We start from the raw sequence: 19,267 nt of genomic DNA on the forward strand, positions 1-19,267 counted from the left end.
AATGCTTCAGAGATGTCAAGTTATGATGTCAAACAACCAATAATGCGTGACTCTGGTTCATTTCCTGCGTTTGGTCCAGACTGCTTTCTCACCTGCAGCGAACCACACCACCATACTAATTGAAACAGACCGAAACCACCCTTTTAGAGCGAACCACCGTGCGTTGCTTAGTACCAATAGAGTTCACACCAGTCCAAACGAACCAAACTAAGTGAGTAAACGAACCAGTTTGGAAAAACCGCACCAAACCAATTTGGTGTGTACTCCCCCTAGTTTCTAACAGACGTTCATCTCTCACATATGGAATTCCTCGCATGAGGTGAGCTGTTTAGAACTGTTTTCCCGACAATTACATTTTGGCAAAAGATGGAAAATGACGATTTAATAGCTGCTTCATTACTGGAATTGCATGTTCAATAATAGGCTATAAAGCCTTTTGACAGCGTGACGATGGGCTTGCTATTGTTGCATGTTTCCATTAAGCCTTAATGAAAAATGTCCGTTCCTTACAGTTTTGAAAAAATGTTTGTTGGTCGGTTAATGAGGGTGGGTTAGTCGGTAGCAATTATTACCGGAATTTGCATCCCTAGTGAGCATATAACATTGTCATCTTCCCTTGACTGTCACACCCACACTGACAGTTTCAAGTCTTATCGGAGGACATTCAGCTGGTTGGCCAAGACAATCTAAACCTGAGCTACCACTGACTTTAACAGTAAGGTCCAAACCTGGCACGAGCCCCAGACAACAATCACTGCCACCTTGCCTCTGTTGCTGTGATTGGCTGCAGGCATTTGAATCCAGAAGAGCCACATCGTGCCGCACAGGGCTGTGATATGGCATTTCAGCTCTTAGAGTGCCTGCAACCCACTTCTGTCAAAAGCTCCAAATGAAAAGGTCAGTCATTCAGTGAGGTACTGTATGTCATCTGGGCTAGCTGCATCAAACAGGCTGTGGCAACTGGTTCCGAGACAGTGTCACAAAAACATACCTACAAAACAAACCGTTTGAAAACGAAAAATATCAAACAGAAGAAAAGGGGACAGATGAGTTAGACAAAAAAAGTATGCATTTCAAAACTAATTCAATGCAAGAAATTGTCCTGGGCCTTCTGAATAGAAGAAATAGACTGTGCTCGATTGTCTTATTGTGAGAGGTTTGAATGGGTGAAAAACTGCTTTGCAAAGAAGAAGAAAAGCCTCACAGAAAGAGATAGAAAGTTATATTTCCGGAACAGGGCTAGATGATTATTCAACATTTGAGACCCGACTAATAAACACATCCTTTCTGTGGGTCTGGTGGTGGTTCCCAAATAAAACCAGATACACGGAGACAAAACCAGCTTTGTAATGAAGCTGCCTGGCCATGCAGGCTCTGTCTAGGGCCCAGGACAGCTGCTCTTCCTCCACCAGTTCCAGCTAGCACCCTTCATTCAGACCACACACCGAACTGATAGGTTAACCTAACCATGTTACTGCACTGACCTATCATTGGTGTCAGGCAGCTGATGAGGTAGGGGGGAACAAGTACAAATACACACAAAAGTATGTGGACACCCCATCAAATTAGTGGATTCGGCCATTTCAGCCACACCAGTTGCTGACAGGTGTATAAAATCAAGCACACTGCCATGCAATCTCCATAGACAAACATTGGCAGTAGAATGACCTTTCTACAGAGATCAGTGACTTTCAACGTGGCACCGTCATAGGATGCCACCTTTCCAACAAGTCAGTTGGTCAAATATCTGCCCGGCTGGAGCTGCCCCGGTCAACTGTAAATGCTGTTATTGTGAAGTGGATATGTCAAAACGCAACAACGGCTTAGCCGCAAAGTGGTAGGCCACACAATCTCAGAAGGGGACCGCCTAGTGCTAAAGTGCGTAAAAACTGCTGGCCCTCAGGAGCATCATGAAATGGGTTTCCATGGCCAAGCAGCCACACACAAGCCTAAGATAACCATGCGCAATGGCGTAGGCTGGAGTGGTGTAAAGCTTGCCTCCATTGGACTCTGGAGCAGTGGAAACAATCTCTGGAGTGATGAATCACGCTTCACCACCTGGCAGTCCGGACAAATCTGGGTTTGGCGGATGCCAGGAGGACGCTACCTGTAAAGTTTGGTGGAAGAGGAAAAACCGCCTGGTGGTGTTTTTCATGGTTCGGTTAGGCCCTTCAGTTCCAGTGAAGGGAAATCTTAACACAACAGCACACAATGGCATTCTAGACAATTATGTGCTTCCAACTTTATGGCACCAGTTTGGGGGAGGCCCTTCCCCGTTTCAGCATGACAAATCGAGGTCCATACAGAAATGGTTTGTTGATCGGTGTGGAAGAACATGACTGGCCTGCACAGAGTCCTGACCTCAACCCCACCAAACACCTTTGGGATGAATTGGAACGCCGACTGCAAGCCAGGCCTAATCGCCCAACATCAGTGCTCGATATCACTAATGTTCTTGTTGGTGAATGACTGCAGGTCCCAGCAGGAATGTTCCAACATTTGGTGGAAAGCCTTCCCAGAAGAGTGGAGGCAGTCATAGCAGCAAAAGGGGGACCAACTCCATATTAATGCCCATGATTTTGCAATGAGATGTTGAACGAGCAGGTGTCCACATACTTTTGGTCATGTAGTGTACATAACTGGGCTACATATTAGCCTAGTTTATAACGTGCAGTTCACAGTACAGTCTCACTAGAGGAAGGGGAATAATTGATTGAAACAAACTGCCTTTATTTGGCATGACAATTATGTGGGTTAGAGGTTGGCATACAGTAAACCTCTGACATCCAATGGCTTTGGGACTGTCTGTTGTGAAAATGTACAGCAAACCAGAGCATGTAGACCTGTCTGCAGAATAGCATATGAGGACGTATGAATCAGGAACAAACTACAACCCCCTGATTCTCCATCTTTCAAATCAGCACAGACGAGTTGGCTTTGCTTGGAATCATTAGACCAAGGGATGTCCTCCATTTTGCGTTACTAAACAGGCACATACATAGCCAGCCCGGGGCCCTCTTGCAGGACGTCCATTCTATTCCATGTAGTGTGGTAGTGGCTCATGCTCTGCCTGACTATGAATGGCGAAAGATAGCATTTAATAGCTCATAATATAAGCCTAAAAGTAAATAATTCTCTCCACATACACCCATGAAGCCATCTGTTCATTGAAGGAAGACGTTTGCTAGAAAGTTTTCCATTACAAAACGGGGTCACATGACCAAAAGAAAACAGCATTGGTCTTTAAAGCCCTCTGTTCCACAGGGTTGGATCAGCTGGATCTGCTTTTACATTTGAACATCCAGACTACCACTGTTGATTCTCCTGTCAGGAGTCCAGACTACCCTGTTCCTGAGAGCTAAGAGAATAAACGCAGGCAGGAGGGACACCGCAGCCCCCGTGAACCACCCTGCTTAACAGGCTTTCCAGTTGTTTTCAAGCTGCTCTGCTACAGTGTTGCTCGCCTGACTGTTTGAAAGAAGGGGTTAAACACAGGCCAGGCCTTCCAATGGACAGGAGGGTACAGGGAAGAGAGGCAGGTCACCAATGGTGGGTCAGACTCATCCTCAAAATCCAAGAGAAGGAACCCACTCAATTCTCCAAAAAGGTCAAGTTCAACAATTACTTTAAACAGTCACCATGATCATTTTCACAGAGAAACATGACACCAAGAAACAGATGGTTGAGAGAGAGGAAAAGGCCTGCTGTGTAACACATGATATTTTACTTAACCAAATTGTCTATGAAGCAAGGCCTAGTCTGGATCATCAGGCAGCAGTAGTCAATTCCCTTTCCCCCTCTCTCCGCAGCAGGATGTGATGAAGGACATGTGCTGCACTTTAAAAACACTCATAGCAACACTGGTCTGCAAACCCAGTTGCCATTTACTTCTAAACCCATCTATAATATTAATGTAAAATAAGATACGTTCTTTTCCCAATTTAGAAACAACTGAGCGTACAGGCTTAGCCCGGGTAGAAGATGAGAAACAGGGGAGCTTGGGCTAATGGAGTGGTGCATGGATTGGTGTGGTGCGGTGCATATTTCACCAAAGATGTTTTTACAAGCAATAATACAGAGGGGTATCATCATCTTTACCTATCCAACCAGGGGTTACAGGGGTGTAATGACAGAAACATCCTGATGAGACATCTTGACATGAATCTAATCCATCACACAGGCATGAAATCTGGATCACTTCGATGTTCAATGCCAAAACTGCATCAATGTCACGTTAGCTACCTAGTGTCAGAAATAATTATCGAAGATTAGGCCACCGATGAATTAAATATATATACAAATATATGATAGAGGAACAAACCTTGTATACTTGTCCATAGGTGCCATTTCCGACCACTTCCACCAATTCAAAAATCCCTGCTGGATCCTGAAAACGAGTCAAAAATATATTTTTTTACACAACCATAATATCTTTTTGAAAATGCTTTTGAATAAGTGTTGCAAAAATGGGACCTAGATTAACGCAGCTGTTGCGCCCTGATCTCCACAACCGTCCAAATGCATTTCGAACAAAGGAAAGCCAGGCAGCACGACAGCTTTCTCTCGATCCGAATAAGAAAGAAATAACCCCGAAAATGTATCCATATTTTATTGGGTAAAAATGTTTGCTTTGTTTTATATAACGTTAACTCACTGTAGTGGAATAGATTACATCTCGGGGTAGCCTAATCTTTAAATAAAAGACACTGCCCTTGTCCACCACTCACCCGCAATGAAGCCAGGTCTATTTCGACTAGACTTTTAGCCGGAGAGTCGTTCGCCATCTTTTAAATATAAACCGATCCTTCCTTCGCGTTGTGGAATCTTTGACGTGGTATCATTTGCGGTGCCTCCTTGTAGAAAAATAACCCCTCGAGTATAACTCTTTGTGGTCCGCTACTGTTGTCGAGGACACTAGGCTACTCCATGTTGAGGTGGCAGCTCGGCCCTTCACTCGCTCAACTCCCAGTTCTGCTCCTCCTCGCTCCCTGGCTAGTGAGAACCGCACAAACACAGGAAGCCGGTCGGGAATCAGAGGAGGGGCAGGGGCCTTGATGCAATAACCGGGGAGTGGGTGATTATTCAGTCAAGAAATAGAGATACAAAACTATTTATCTCCTTCTCTGTCTCATCTCGTCAACAGCCACTCAAAAAAGAAGAATAACTTTTTTTTCATGTGAAACGAAGGACGTCTGTACAGAATAGGTGCGAGAGAAAAGGCGAGGCAGGCCTCTATTGCACAGAATCATGGACATGCGCACTTGAGCAATCGGTGTCAATATTCGTAATCATGGGTGTGGCAAGGGAACAATCGAACGAGGTTGAGCGGAATGTGCACTGAAACGTCATTATTTGCTATGTACTACCGCATTAGGTTACCTTCAATGAGAGGTCGTCCATACATTCTCGTTTGGGCGCCATGTGCTGTCCCCCATAATAAATAATTGTCTATATTTAGTTAATAGGAAATGTACACACTGCTGACGGTGTACTGTATTGGGTGAGTCTCGACCCCTCATGCTAAAGCAGAACTTCAGGGTGATATTTCCCCTACCTGCTTCCTTTGCTCACTTCCCTGTCTCGTCATTACTGATATGTATACAGCTGGTCCTGTCTCAGTCAGTGGGCATCTGGCCAAAGTACCCCTGATGTTAGCCTCATATTCAGGCAACTTTCTATGGCTTCCTAACATCAGCGTGGTAACTCACACATTCATTTTTTTGTGGTAACTCACATATGGAGCCTGTTCTGTCCTACTATAGATCATGTGATCTGTGTGCATTCCATACAAAATGGCTAGCAACAATGTTTCCTGTGAAGGAGCTGGCCTTACCCCATGCATTTCAAGGAGTTAAAATAATAACTGGACAGATAAAAATGGTCAGAATTCAATAAATATTTATTAGGCTATAAAGCAGATGGTTCAAGATACCATGCTGAAGAGTTATTAAAACAACGAAAACCTTTCCCGCATTGCATATAGAATGTCTACCTCGGCACAAAGCATTATTTTCACACTGTTCAAACAGACCCCCTTTCAAGACACAAACCAATTAAGATCAGGTTTGGCCAATTAGTATGCGTGGCCAACACACTCAAACTGAGGGGACAATTGACTGTTGAGGATGAAGTTTATGGTAAATGTATAACTATATGGAATGGTTTTAATAATAAACATGTTGGGCCCAATTAACAAAATCTTACATTTAAAAAAGGTACAAGTTAAGATTAATTGAAAGCAATAAAATGCCATTTTCACATTCTTGTTACCAAAACAAAACAAAACCAGTGGAACGGTATCAAATACCTCAAACACATGGTTTGAAGCCATTCCAGCCATTATTATGAGCTGTCCTCCCCTCAGCAGCCTCCACTGGTCTGGGCGAACGAAGGCGTGTGTTTATCGAGAGGGTTTGGCTAATGAATCAATTGGAGGAGACTCCAGATCATTCAGACATGGTGATGACAAAGCACAGAGGTGACTCATTGTCTACAAATATGTGTCGTTTCCGGTTCTGACTTCATAGTATCCCAAATTACTCACCTGACTGCATCTCCTAGATCTGACTGTGTGAGTGAGATACGTTAAGTATCACAGAAGCTTTTAATGTGGTGCCCACACAGAGTACACCCGTCCTTACAATTTGCAAAATGGCATATTTTGTGCCTTTGCCCAGGCCTCTTGGCAACCTCTGTTTGTGGGGGGGAAAGAGACCCACTGTGTGATTTTGGAATAGACTCATGTAGATAACTATGAAGGTGAGTGTCTATGCATGCCTCATAACAGAACAGTGGAAAGAAACACCACTTCGCCTCATTGTTACTGTACAGTACAGCACATCAAACTCATTCCAGAGTGCCCAGTGTCTGCAACTTTTCGCTCCACCCTTGTACTTGATTGATGAATTAAGGTCACTAATAAGGAAGGAGCTCCCCTCACCTGGTTGTGTAGGTCTTAATTGAAAGGAAAAAAAATACAAATGTGCAGTCACTTGGCCTTCTGTAGAATGAGTTTGACACCCTTGCTGTACAGCATCCAAAGATGAACATTCCCTTATTAACGGACTGCCACCCTGTGGATATTTGGTGCTACTACAATGCCTGTTGTGCTGCTATTTTTCTCTTGCTTGCATCAAGCGCTCCCTCGTGTCATAACTACCAATATACAGTAGAACATATTATTCCAGTAAGGGATGGTGTGCATTAATCTTAATTATGTCCCATAGAAAAATGCTAAATTTCTATACATGAAAATTGGCTTCACATGACAAATAGTAGAAAACAAACATATTGCAAAAATAATTTAAGGCCTCATTTGTACACAGGTCAACAATAAAACAAGATTAATCTAATGTACCACACATAAACATGACAAAATTGGACATAATGGAATTGACCCAAAGATATGTGCGCAAACATGACACTCATTTCTATGTTTTGGTTGGGTAGGGCTAGTCCATCGATCCTTTTTGTAAGACTCAAGTAGAAACCCATTCCTGAGATCATGAACAACACTGGTAAATCATTCCCACTGTTAGAACTATTTGAGGCTAGAGCTTCTGAGGAAAATTTAGTTTCTCCCTTCTTCTCCAGGGCCCAGTTTTCCAAAAATGATCTATCTGGATTTAGTCTATCGGATAGGATTAAATGCATAGAAATATAATTAATAGAACAGAAAAATAACTGACTTCAACGGGGACTCCTGTTCTATTCATTCCTTATATTTATATGCATTTAATCCTAGTTGATAGGCGACATCCAGATTGTCAAAAGTTATCTAACTGGGCCCAGATGATTCTAAACTGATCCCCTCCAGGGGGGCCACTACAGCGATGATGCTGCTGGTGATGAAGATGGTCGCCGTGGTGGCGGGTGTTTGCGTGTGACGAGGCTGAGCACCCGGCGGGTGGTGCTGAGGCGCTCTCGGAGGGTGGTCATGGCCAGGATGCTTAGCTGGGCTCTCTTCTCCAGGGGCAGTACAGCCAGCAGCCACCAACACCATGCAGGACCACTAACACTCCCCTGAGAACACAGAGGCAGAGTGTGGTAGAGTCAGAGAAGATGGGACACAGAGAATTATTCCATATTACAATCAACAGAGTCTACTGCCAAGATGCCACTGTTTATTAGTTTAATCAGATTTGATAAAAGGTGAATTCTTAGATGAACAGATACTGGGATTTAGATTTCGCTGGGTGGGTCAGTTATTCCTGATAAGGAAATGAAACCAGGAAAAACTCAGAACCCAAGTTCTACTGTGCGTATCTGCTGACTGTTTCTTACCTGTATGTCACAGTCTTTTTCAGGCAGCTGTCCAAAGTGGCTGACGATCTGGTTCTTCATGTTGTCTTTGAGGGAGGTGAACCAGGTGCTGGCCTGCTCGTACACACAGTCATGCAGCTTCTGCAGCTCCACCAGCTCCTCTCCCTCCACCTTCTGGTCCTCCAGGTGCTTTATCTTGGCTGTGTTGTAGCCGTCACGGTGGCCGTGGCTCAGCACTCTGAAGCGGGACACTCCAACCGTGTCGACCACCAAGCGCCCGTCTGGTTGGAACTTCACGTCTTTCACCTCCAACATGCAGCCGTAGTCTGCGAAGCTGTGGTCAGGGAAACGCAGGGTATACAAATGTAGGATCTAATTTTGAGCCAGTTTGCTACAGCAGAAAAAAAATTCAGCAGCAACTGGAAATGGGAATTATTATGTGGATTATAATTCATGGACATTTTTGTAGGGGTTGATAAAGTTTTTCGTTTGGGCAAATCAAGTCAAATTTACAAACTTTAGAAGCCTTTTTAAAACTCCAAATATACTACAAGTTTGCATTTCCCGCTGTGCAGGGAAATTCTCTGCAACAAAAGAGTGATCAAATTAAGATCCTTTATCTGTATTAGCCATTTGCTCACATGAATCTGTTGGAGTGAAAGTGTGGGGGTTAGGCTAGTGTAGTGGAGGTAGTTCACAGAGCTACACCTGTGTGGTTGAGTAACTATACCAGAAACCTGTTAGCACTCAGATAAAGTGTCCAGGGTAGGCTTTAGTTCAGTTGGCTAACATGGTCTTGAATTGAGTCGCAAACATAGGTTTGCTACCCTTTTGGTTAAACTAGTGTCAAGGTGTTTTGATGGCTGTGTGGGCACAGGTTAAACAGGTGTCAAAGTGTTTTGATGGCTGTGTGGGCACAGGTTAAACTAATGTCAAAGTGTTTTGATGGCTGTGTGGGCACAGGTTAAACAAGTGTCAAGGTGTTTTGATGGCTGTGTGGGCACAGGTTAAACTAGTGTCAAGGTGTTTTGATGGCTGTGTGGGCACAGGTTAAACGAGTGTCAAGGTGTTTTGATGGCTGTGTGGGCACAGGTTAAACGAGTGTCAAGGTGTTTTGATGGCTGTGTGGGCACAGGTTAAATGAGTGTCAAGGTGTTTTGATGACTGTGTGGGCACAGGTTAAACTAGTGTCAAGGTGTTTTGATGGCTGTGTGGGCACAGGTTAAACTAGTGTCAAAGTGTTTTTATGGCTGTGTTTTGATGGCTGTGTGGGCACAGGGTGTCAAAGTGTTTTGATGGCTGTGTCAGGTTAAACTAGTGTCAAAGTGTTTTTATGGCTGTGTGGGCACAGGTTAAACAAGTGTCAAAGTGTTTTTATGGCTGTGTGGGCACAGGTTAAACTAGTGTCAAGGTGTTTTGATGGCTGTGTGGGCACAGGTGTAAAACCTCCACTCACCCTTTGATGTCGTCAGCGATGCACATTCCAAACTGCTTGGTTCCCGTCTCCATAGAGCGTCGGATCATCAGTCTATAACACGGCTCGAAGACTTGTAGGGGGCAGAGGATTGTGGGAAATGCCATGGTGCAGATGAAGATGGGCACTTCCTGGGTCAAGCTTCAGTGAGAATAAAACATGGGTTAAACCACTAAATATGATATTCTGCCCAAATAATATTGTATCATAATGATGGATTCTAAAACATTGTCAGACATTTTGTTTTGAGAAAGGGTTAGGGGCTGAAATGTGATGAGGCCTGACTCACTTTGACAGCTCTGCCATTTCTTCCTGGTGCACCTTGCTCCTCTCAGCCAGCTCCTCAGACAGGTAGCGCTGCAGCACCTCCTCCATCAGCAGGGTCTTATGGTACCCTCTAGTGGCCAGGTACTGAAATTACAACAGGTTCAATTAGATAACAAGGGAAATTTGGGTCATAACTACTTTCTTAACTCATGTTGTCTTTCAGTAATAGGTATGCATTTCCAATAGTAGTGAAGACTGGTCTGTGTGGTGACTATTTACCTCTGTAATGTTCTCTTTACACAGGGGGCAGTTGGGGTTGTGGTCCAGACAGCGCTCAAGACACTTCATGCAGAAGGTGTGTCCACAGGGGGTGGTGACTGGCTCGTAGAACAGCCTGGAGAAAACGCATGGGGGAGGGATGGTTTTAATAACTACGTAGGGAAAACTGGACCTACAGACAGGGTGTGTGTGTGTGTTTGACTTACCTTATACAAACAGAGCAGTCCATGTCAGAGCTATCCAGAAGCTGAGGGGGCACCTCTCTCCTCTCACTGCAACAAGCAGCAGGCATCTGGGATGAGCTTGACTCATCTGAACACAAGACTCAAACAAATACATTGACATTATATTATTGCTGAGGTTTCTATACGTTTCTAATGATTGCATTCACGCAACACGAAGATACTTTGCAAGATTTTTGTTCAGTAGTATTACTTTAAAATTCTACTTTTTGGCAACGATAAATAATTGCCAAATGGAATGGGAGGGGTTGGATTGGGTACCTTTTCTGGGGAGCTTGTTGGGGAGTGCAGAGCCTTGGGGCTCGTCTGAGAACTTCCTCTTTAGGCCAGGGGGAGAGGTAAGGCAGCCACGACAGAAGCTAGGGTCTTGGAGTCCTCACATGAGGACTTGGTCTCTGCCCCAGTGTCAGACAAACTGTCTCTGCGGCCAATAGGGGTTTGGCTCCATCTACGAGGGGTGGAATGGAGGGAGCCGAGGAGAAGGGAGGCTGGTTTGAGGTAGGGGGCGGGTCCTGTTTGGTGGGGGTGGGGTGATGACGTGGGGAGACCGTCCGTCTTGAACACAGAGAACATCTCACTCAGCATCTACAGGGGGAAAGAGACATAAGACAGTGACTGGCAGTTATCGCAGTCAATCGGGCACACAAGTAGTTGTGTGACTGGTTTGGTGAACTAACTAATTCAATTTAATACAACTTCAATGCTATAGAATCACAGTGGAGTTGCTTAACTTTTGCGTTTCCAGCTTGACTGAGGTCCAGTCTGGCTTCAGAGCCAGACAGTAGAAGTACTCTTGCAGGGCCTCTTCATTATAACCGGCTTTGTTCAGAGCCAGGGCCTTCACGTAGTGAGCCTGAGAACACAAAACCCAAGTACCACAGCATCTTCAGGTTAACTTACACAAAAACATTTGGGTAAACGTGTTAATGTCAGGAAACAGTTGAGTGTTTCCTTACCTTGGGAGAGAGGGGCGTCAGTCGACACATGGCGTCTCCATCCTGTAGGGCCTGTCTGAAGTTGCTCATCTCCATATGCAGCTCTGCCCGTCGGCCCAGCAGCCTACACATGGAAGGGGCTGTGAGGAGAGAACATGATACAAACATTAGTTAAGGGTCAGATTCAGCTTAAGTTATTCACATATCTCCAGCACCCTCCATTGCTCGTGTTCAGTACCTTAAAACCAGTATAAAACCAGGCTGTATGGGTTTGAAGACAGTTCATTATTAGTTTGTCATTGATATCTCATTGCTTGACAGCTTTACCTGTATTCATGACCCTTTCAAGGGGATTGTCAAAGGGTTATGTGTTACCTACATATTCAACCTATAAACAGTTACGCAAATAATGACAAGCTGTATGTAGAGCAGAATATAATTTCAGAAGATCCAGGTCATATGGAACTAGTTCTGGGCTCGGTCATGAGTTGAAGCTGTTCCACCATTCCTGCCCTCGGAACGTTGCATACCTCTACCCTTTTACCTTGTGCGCTGAGGTCTACATTAATGATGGGTAGAGATTAGAGAAGGAGTGTCACTTCCAGACGCCCTGTCATTCAACGCTGTGTGTGGGTCAAGACAAAAATGTCTGCCTGTGTCTAACACCACGATGCATTTGTCTATGCAACGCCTGACTTATTTGGAAAGCCTACCATTGCTCCCTATGCATGAAATAATAAAGTAGAAGCTACCTTCTGCCTACTCTGATCCCCAGACTAGAGTTCCCTCAAACTCCACAGTCATTTCTCTACAAACCAGGTCAGCCCATGATTCTTCTGGCTGTGCTATTATGACAAAAGTGCATGACTTTACTTACACAACTCATGCCTTAGCTGAACTTGTCATCATGGTGTGATGCTAATATATCCCAACCTCTATCTGGTATAGTTTGTGTTATGAACATGGCACAATTGGTAATGCACTTATCCCATAACCACTGTTTCCCCTCACCCAATTGCTACACTGGTGGCAGTGATAGGATTATACCTGCATACTGGGGTTGTTCCCCTTCAATCAGTGATGTCAATAACATGGCTATGACCTTACCGGTTGACATAACCTATTACAAACCTATGCATTTCACTGACGTGGCTTACAGGCTTTTATTTCAATGTGCACAGAAAGATCATGAGAATACAATGATGATGCAATGTTAAAGGGACAATCTTCAGTTGCTGCATTCATTTTTGGACTTAACATTTATGTTATGCACCCATTGATTCTTAGAATTTAACTTTAAATGGCTCATGACCTTTTTTCAACCGTTATCTATCAGAAGCCAAAATGTAAGCTTGTTTAACTGTAATGTTAGTTCTACGACTGGAGTGGTTACATTTCTCCAACCCCATCCCTCAGCTTTTTACTAAAAGTGTCGCTGAATACGCTTAGTCTAAACTGCGGATTTTCCCTTTAATTAAATACGTTTTTATTTCACTCTACCTTTTTCAAGAGCGTTGTTGTATTTTTCAAGAGCGTTGATAAAGCCACGTTCGTTCCGCATTCTATCCCCTTCAAGCCAGCATCGTCTTGCTTCACTCTCTGCGCAAAACCATTTATCCAACAGGCCTCTGAGTACTACATTCACTTTAAAACAGATTGGTTTTAATTGTCTACTTGTTTCGTTCAGTTTGTAACGACATAATTCACATTCTTTGATACAGTCATCCTCAATGCATGGTTTGCAGAATGTATGGCCGCATTCCAAAGTTGTTGGCTCGATTAACAAGCACTTGCAAAGCCGACATGAGAACAGGTCCAACGAATGCACATCCTCGAAAACCCCATCTGAGTCTGTGCATTCTTTTAGGCACTCTTTTACGCGTAAAGTGTGCGCAATACAGTCAACGAGAGACCCTAGTTCATTTGGTCGTAACCTGTCCAAGTTGGCGGCGGTGCAGTATGATTCCAGAGCGTCCGCTACCCGCCCTGCCCGGCTGAGCGCGTCCGCTTTCAGGAGGCAGAGGCTCCGGTCCGGGTGTCGGAGGTCCGCCAACTGGGAGCTGTAGATCTCAGCAAGGAGGTTGAAGTCCCCAGCACCGAAGGCTTCCCGTGCAACCGACAGCATTTCTGGACTCAACCACGCAGCAGCAGTATTGTCGTGGATAAAATAATCCAAGTGGTTTTCCAAACGAACATCCATATCATTGAAGTCTATAACATCTGTGTAACAAAAAAAAAATGAATGAATTGGTCGATAAAGACAGGCCGAGAATTGACTTCGTCCAATCACTGGTTGCTTTTTTAATGTGACCTGCTACACTGAAAGTTTGTATAACCTCCCGAATTAGGATACACGCGATTGGAATTCTAAATGCATATGGGGCTTCAAATTAATCAACGTATAATAAATAAATAAACCGTCAACCTAATTTTACTCTGACCTAGGTGAATGCGCTGCGTTTGGTAATGGCACGTGACTTCAAGGGAGCGCCCCCATTGGTGTGTTGTGTTTTTTTCCCCCTTGTGTTATATGGTTCGTTTTGTAACCGGCAGGAGATTGTGTAAGTGAACATTAATGATGTATGGAAATGTCCGTTTCTTGAAGATTATGACATGGATACTTATAACTTATAACTAAGATAAAGTACATTTTTTCTAGAGCCGAGGCGTATAATGCAAAGGGTCTATATTCGTCCAAAGTAGCTAACACAGCCTTGATCAAGATGATTTTTTTTAATTATGTAAGAATTTTTTTTTATTACTTTTTTTTAACATACACAATAAATGGTGGGTCACTGAAAGATTATAGACGAAACATAATGGTTATTTATTTATCAGACGTCATTATTCATGAAAAAATAGATTTAGCTATTGATAGGCTAATGACAGTTACTGCGTTTGTCAAAGCTCAGCTCAACTCAAATCAAATGTTATTGGTCACATGCACATATTTAGCATATGTTATTACGGGTGCAGCGAAATGCTTGTGTTCCTCGCTCCAACAGTGCAGCAGTATCCAACAATTCACATAAATCTAAAAGTAAAAGAACGGAATTCAAAAATATATAGATATTAGGACGAGCAATGTCGGAGTGGCATTGACTAAAATACAGTAGAGCACAGTATATAGATATGAAACGAGTAAAACAGTATGTCAACATTATTCAAGTGACTAGCGTTCCATTATTACAGTTACCAGTGAGTCCTTGTCTATGTACAAGGTACAGGGTTGAGTAACCGGGTGGTAGCCGGCGAGTTAAAGGGAAATCTATGTTATAACACCAGTGTCTATATATTGGAGGCTGTTTTTTTTTCATTAAACTTTTATTCATACTAGTTATTCTCAAAAAAATAGATCTATTTAAGATGAGGATTACTTAATTGGTCCATTTACTATCTGAGCAAATGCAATTTTTTTGTTGTTGCATATCCCATTCTCCCCAAAGACAAACACATACTTTTTTGCACTAAATCTTGCACTGACAATGCGCACGCACACTAGACTCTACCCACACACAAAACGCACTTATACTGACAAACCAACACACACAGCATCCGCACACATGCATACTGACACCACACACCCATTCACACTCACCACATACGCTGCTGCTAGTCTTATCTATCCCGTTGCCTAGGCACTTTACCCCTACCTATATGTACATAGCTACCTCAATTACCTCGTATCACTACACATGGACTCGGTACTGGTACTCCCTGTATATATCCCTGTATATAGCCATGTTACTACCTCGTACCGCTACACATGGACTCGGTACTGGTACTCCCTGTATATATCCCTGTATATAGCCATGTTACTACCTCGTACCGCTACACATGGACTCGGTACTGGTACTCCCTGTATATAGCCATGTTACTACCTCGTACCGCTACACATGGACTCGGTACTGGTACTCCCTGTATATAGCCATGTTATTACCTCGTACACATGGACTCGGCTACACATGGACTCGGTACTGGTACTCCCTGTATATAGCCATGTTATTTCCTCGTACCGCTACACATGGACTCGGTACTGGTACTCCCTGTATATAGCCATGTTACTACCTCGTACCGCTACACATGGACTCGGTACTGGTACTCCCTGTATATAGCCATGTTACTACCTCGTACCGCTACACATGGACTCGGTACTGGTACTCCCTGTATATAGCCATGTTATTACCTCGTACCGCTACACATGGACTCGGTACTGGTACTCCCTGTATATAGCCATGTTATTACCTCGTACCGCTACACATGGACTCGGTACTGGTACTCCCTGTATATAGCCATGTTATTACCTCGTACCGCTACACATGGACTCGGTACTGGTACTCCCTGTATATAGCCATGTTATTACCTCGTACCGCTACACATGGACTCGGTACTGGTACTCCCTGTATATATCCCTGTATATAGCCATGTTACTACCTCGTACCGCTACACATGGACTCGGTACTGGTACTCCCTGTATATAGCCATGTTACTACCTCGTACCGCTACACATGGACTCGGTACTGGTACTCCCTGTATATAGCCATGTTATTACCTACACATGGACCGCTACACATGGACTCGGTACTGGTACTCCCTGTATATAGCCATGTTATTTCCTCGTACCGCTACACATGGACTCGGTACTGGTACTCCCTGTATATAGCCATGTTACTACCTCGTACCGCTACACATGGACTCGGTACTGGTACTCCCTGTATATAGCCATGTTACTACCTCGTACCGCTACACATGGACTCGGTACTGGTACTCCCTGTATATAGCCATGTTATTACCTCGTACCGCTACACATGGACTCGGTACTGGTACTCCCTGTATATAGCCATGTTATTTCCTCGTACCGCTACACATGGACTCGGTACTGGTACTCCCTGTATATAGCCATGTTATTATAGCCATGGATGTTATTACCTCGTACCGCTACACATGGACTCGGTACTGGTACTCCCTGTATATAGCCATGTTATTTCCTCGTACCGCTACACATGGACTCGGTACTGGTACTCCCTGTATATAGCCATGTTATTACCTCATGTTATTACCTCGTACCGCTACACATGGACTCGGTACTGGTACTCCCTGTATATAGCCATGTTATTACCTCGTACCGCTACACATGGACTCGGTACTGGTACTCCCTGTATATAGCCATGTTATTACCTCGTACCGCTACACATGGACTCGGTACTGGTACTCCCTGTATATAGCCATGTTATTTCCTCGTACCGCTACACATGGACTCGGTACTGGTACTCCCTGTATATAGCCATGTTATTACCTCGTACCGCTACACATGGACTCGGTACTGGTACTCCCTGTATATAGCCATGTTATTACCTCGTACCGCTACACATGGACTCGGTACTGGTACTCCCTGTATATAGCCATGTTACTTTTACTCGTTATTGTTATTCACTGTGTATTTATTCCTTGTGTCACTATTTCTATATATAGGTATGTTTTTATCTTTATCTTAACTCTGCATTGCTGCATTGCCAGTTGGTCCAAGCATGCTTTGAGTACATGTCTTGGTAATCCGTCTGGCCCCCGAAGCTTTGTGAATATTGACCTGTTTAAAGGTCTTGCTCACATCGGCTATAGAGAGTGTGATCACACAGTCATCCGGAACAGCTGGTGCTCTCATGCATGCTTCAGTGTTGCTTGCCTCGAAGCGAGCATAAAAGGCATTTCGCCCGTCTGGTAGGCTCACGTCACTGGACAGCTCGCAGCTGGGTTTCCCTTTGGAGTCCGTAATATTTTTCAAGCCCTGCCACATCCGACGAGCGTCAGAGCCAGTGTAGTAGGATTCAGTCTTAGTCCTATATTGACCCTTTGCCTGTTTGATGGTTTGTCTGAGGGCATAGCGGGATTTCTTATAAGTGGCCGGATTAGTGTTCCGCTCCTTGAAAGCATCAGCTCTAGCCTTTAGCTCAGTGCAAATGTTGCCTGTAATCCATGGTTTCTGGTTAGGGAATGTACGTACGGTCACTGTGGGGACGACGTCGTTGATGCACTTATTGATGAAGCCGGTGACTGAGGTGGTATACTACTCAATGCCATTGGATTATTTTTTTAAACATTTATTTAACCTTTATTTAAATTGAATCCCTGAACATATTCCAGTCTGTGCTAGCAAAACAGTCCTGTAGCGTAGCATCCGCGTCATTTGAATTTTTTATTTAACTAGGCAAGTCATCTGCCCACTTCCGTATAGTGCGAGTTACTGGTACATCCTGCATTGGTTTTTGCTTATAAGAAGGAGTCAGGGGGATATTATTATGGTCAGATTTTCCAAATGGAGGGTGAGGGAAAACGTTGTATGGGTCTCTGTGTGTGGAGTAAAGATGTTCGAGAGTTTTTTCCCTCTGGTTGCACATATGACATGCTGGTAGAAATGAGGTAAAACTGATTTAAATTTGCCTACATTATAGTCCCCAGCCACTAGGAGTGCCGCTACTGGATGAGCATTTTCTTGGTCGCTTATGGCCTTATACAGCTTGTTTAGTGCCAGCATCGGTTTGTGGTGGTAAATAGAAAGCTAAGAATAATATAGATAGTAGAAGGTGGTCTACAGCTTATCATGAGGTATTCTACCTCAGGCAAGCAATACTTTGAGACTTCTTTAATATTAGACAAACCACACCAGCAGTTATTGACAAATAGACACACCCCCACCCCTCGTCTTACAAGGCGTAGCTGCTCTGTCCGGCCGATGCACAGTGAAGCCAGCAGGGTCTATATTATCTGTGTTGTCTTTTAGCCACGTCTCGGTGAAACATTAGATATTACAGTTTCATGTCACGTTGGTAGGACAGTCTTAATCGTAGATCGTCCAGTTTGTTTTCCAATGATTGCACGTTGACCAATAATACAGAGGGTAGTGGTGGTTTACCGACTCGTCGACAAATTCTTACAAGGCAATCCGCCCACTTTTTAGGGTCTCATCCGTATGTAACAGTATAACTGTAGACCGTCCCCTCGCCCATACCCGGGTGCGAGCCAGGGACCCTCTGCACACATCAACAACAGTTACCCACGAAGCATCGTTACCCATCGCTCCACAAAAGCCGCAGCCCTTGCAGCGCAAGGGGAACCACTACTTCAAGGTCTGAGAGCAAGTGACGTCACCGATTGAAATGCTATTTAGCGCGCACCACCGACTAGCTAGCTGTTTCACATCCATTACACTCACCCCCCTTTTGACCTCCTCCTTTTCCGCAGCAACCAGTGATCCGGGTCAACAGCATCAATGTAACAGTTTAACTTTAGACCATCCCCTCGCGCGAACCAGGGACCTTCTGCACACATCAACAACAGTCACCCACAAAGCATTGTTACCCATCGCTCCACAAAAGCCACAGCCCTTGCAGAGCAAGGGGAACCACTACTTCAAGGTCTCAGAGCAAGTGACGTCACCGATTGAAACGCTATTTAGTGCGCACCACCGACTAGCTAGCTGTTTCACATCCGTTACACGTAGACTCTCCGTACTGTTTCAGTACATGATTCTTGCGTGACGTAAACTCACGTAAACTCGTACATCGCCTTGGTCCGTACAATTGCCCTTATTTTAGCACCCCAAAAACGTAATACTTCCAGATCCACTGTAATGTCAATACCATTGTAAAGCAACAATTTCTCCCCTTTCCAACATAATCAATTACATGACCTAAACGCTGCCCGTTTCTGCATAATTCAAGCAGGCAATGAGCCCCGTCGGGTCATTTTTTTAAATGGCGGGTGGGGAAGCAAAACTAATGGGTGATAGTGAGACGGAGAGATGTTGTGTG

General features: G+C 44.2%; 2 pseudogenes; both read right to left on the reverse strand.

Annotated features, from left to right (window-relative positions):
• LOC135542633 (mitogen-activated protein kinase kinase kinase kinase 4-like) overlaps positions 1–5,237 on the reverse strand; it is a 51,813-nt pseudogene extending 46,576 nt beyond the window's left edge.
• Positions 5,238–5,881: 644 nt separating this feature from the next.
• On the reverse strand, positions 5,882–13,917 carry LOC135542634 (LON peptidase N-terminal domain and RING finger protein 2-like; annotated as a pseudogene).
• Positions 13,918–19,267: the final 5,350 nt, after the last annotated feature.

This window comes from Oncorhynchus masou, chromosome 6 (genome assembly GCF_036934945.1).
Source record: "Oncorhynchus masou masou isolate Uvic2021 chromosome 6, UVic_Omas_1.1, whole genome shotgun sequence".
NCBI lineage: Eukaryota > Metazoa > Chordata > Actinopteri > Salmoniformes > Salmonidae > Oncorhynchus > Oncorhynchus masou.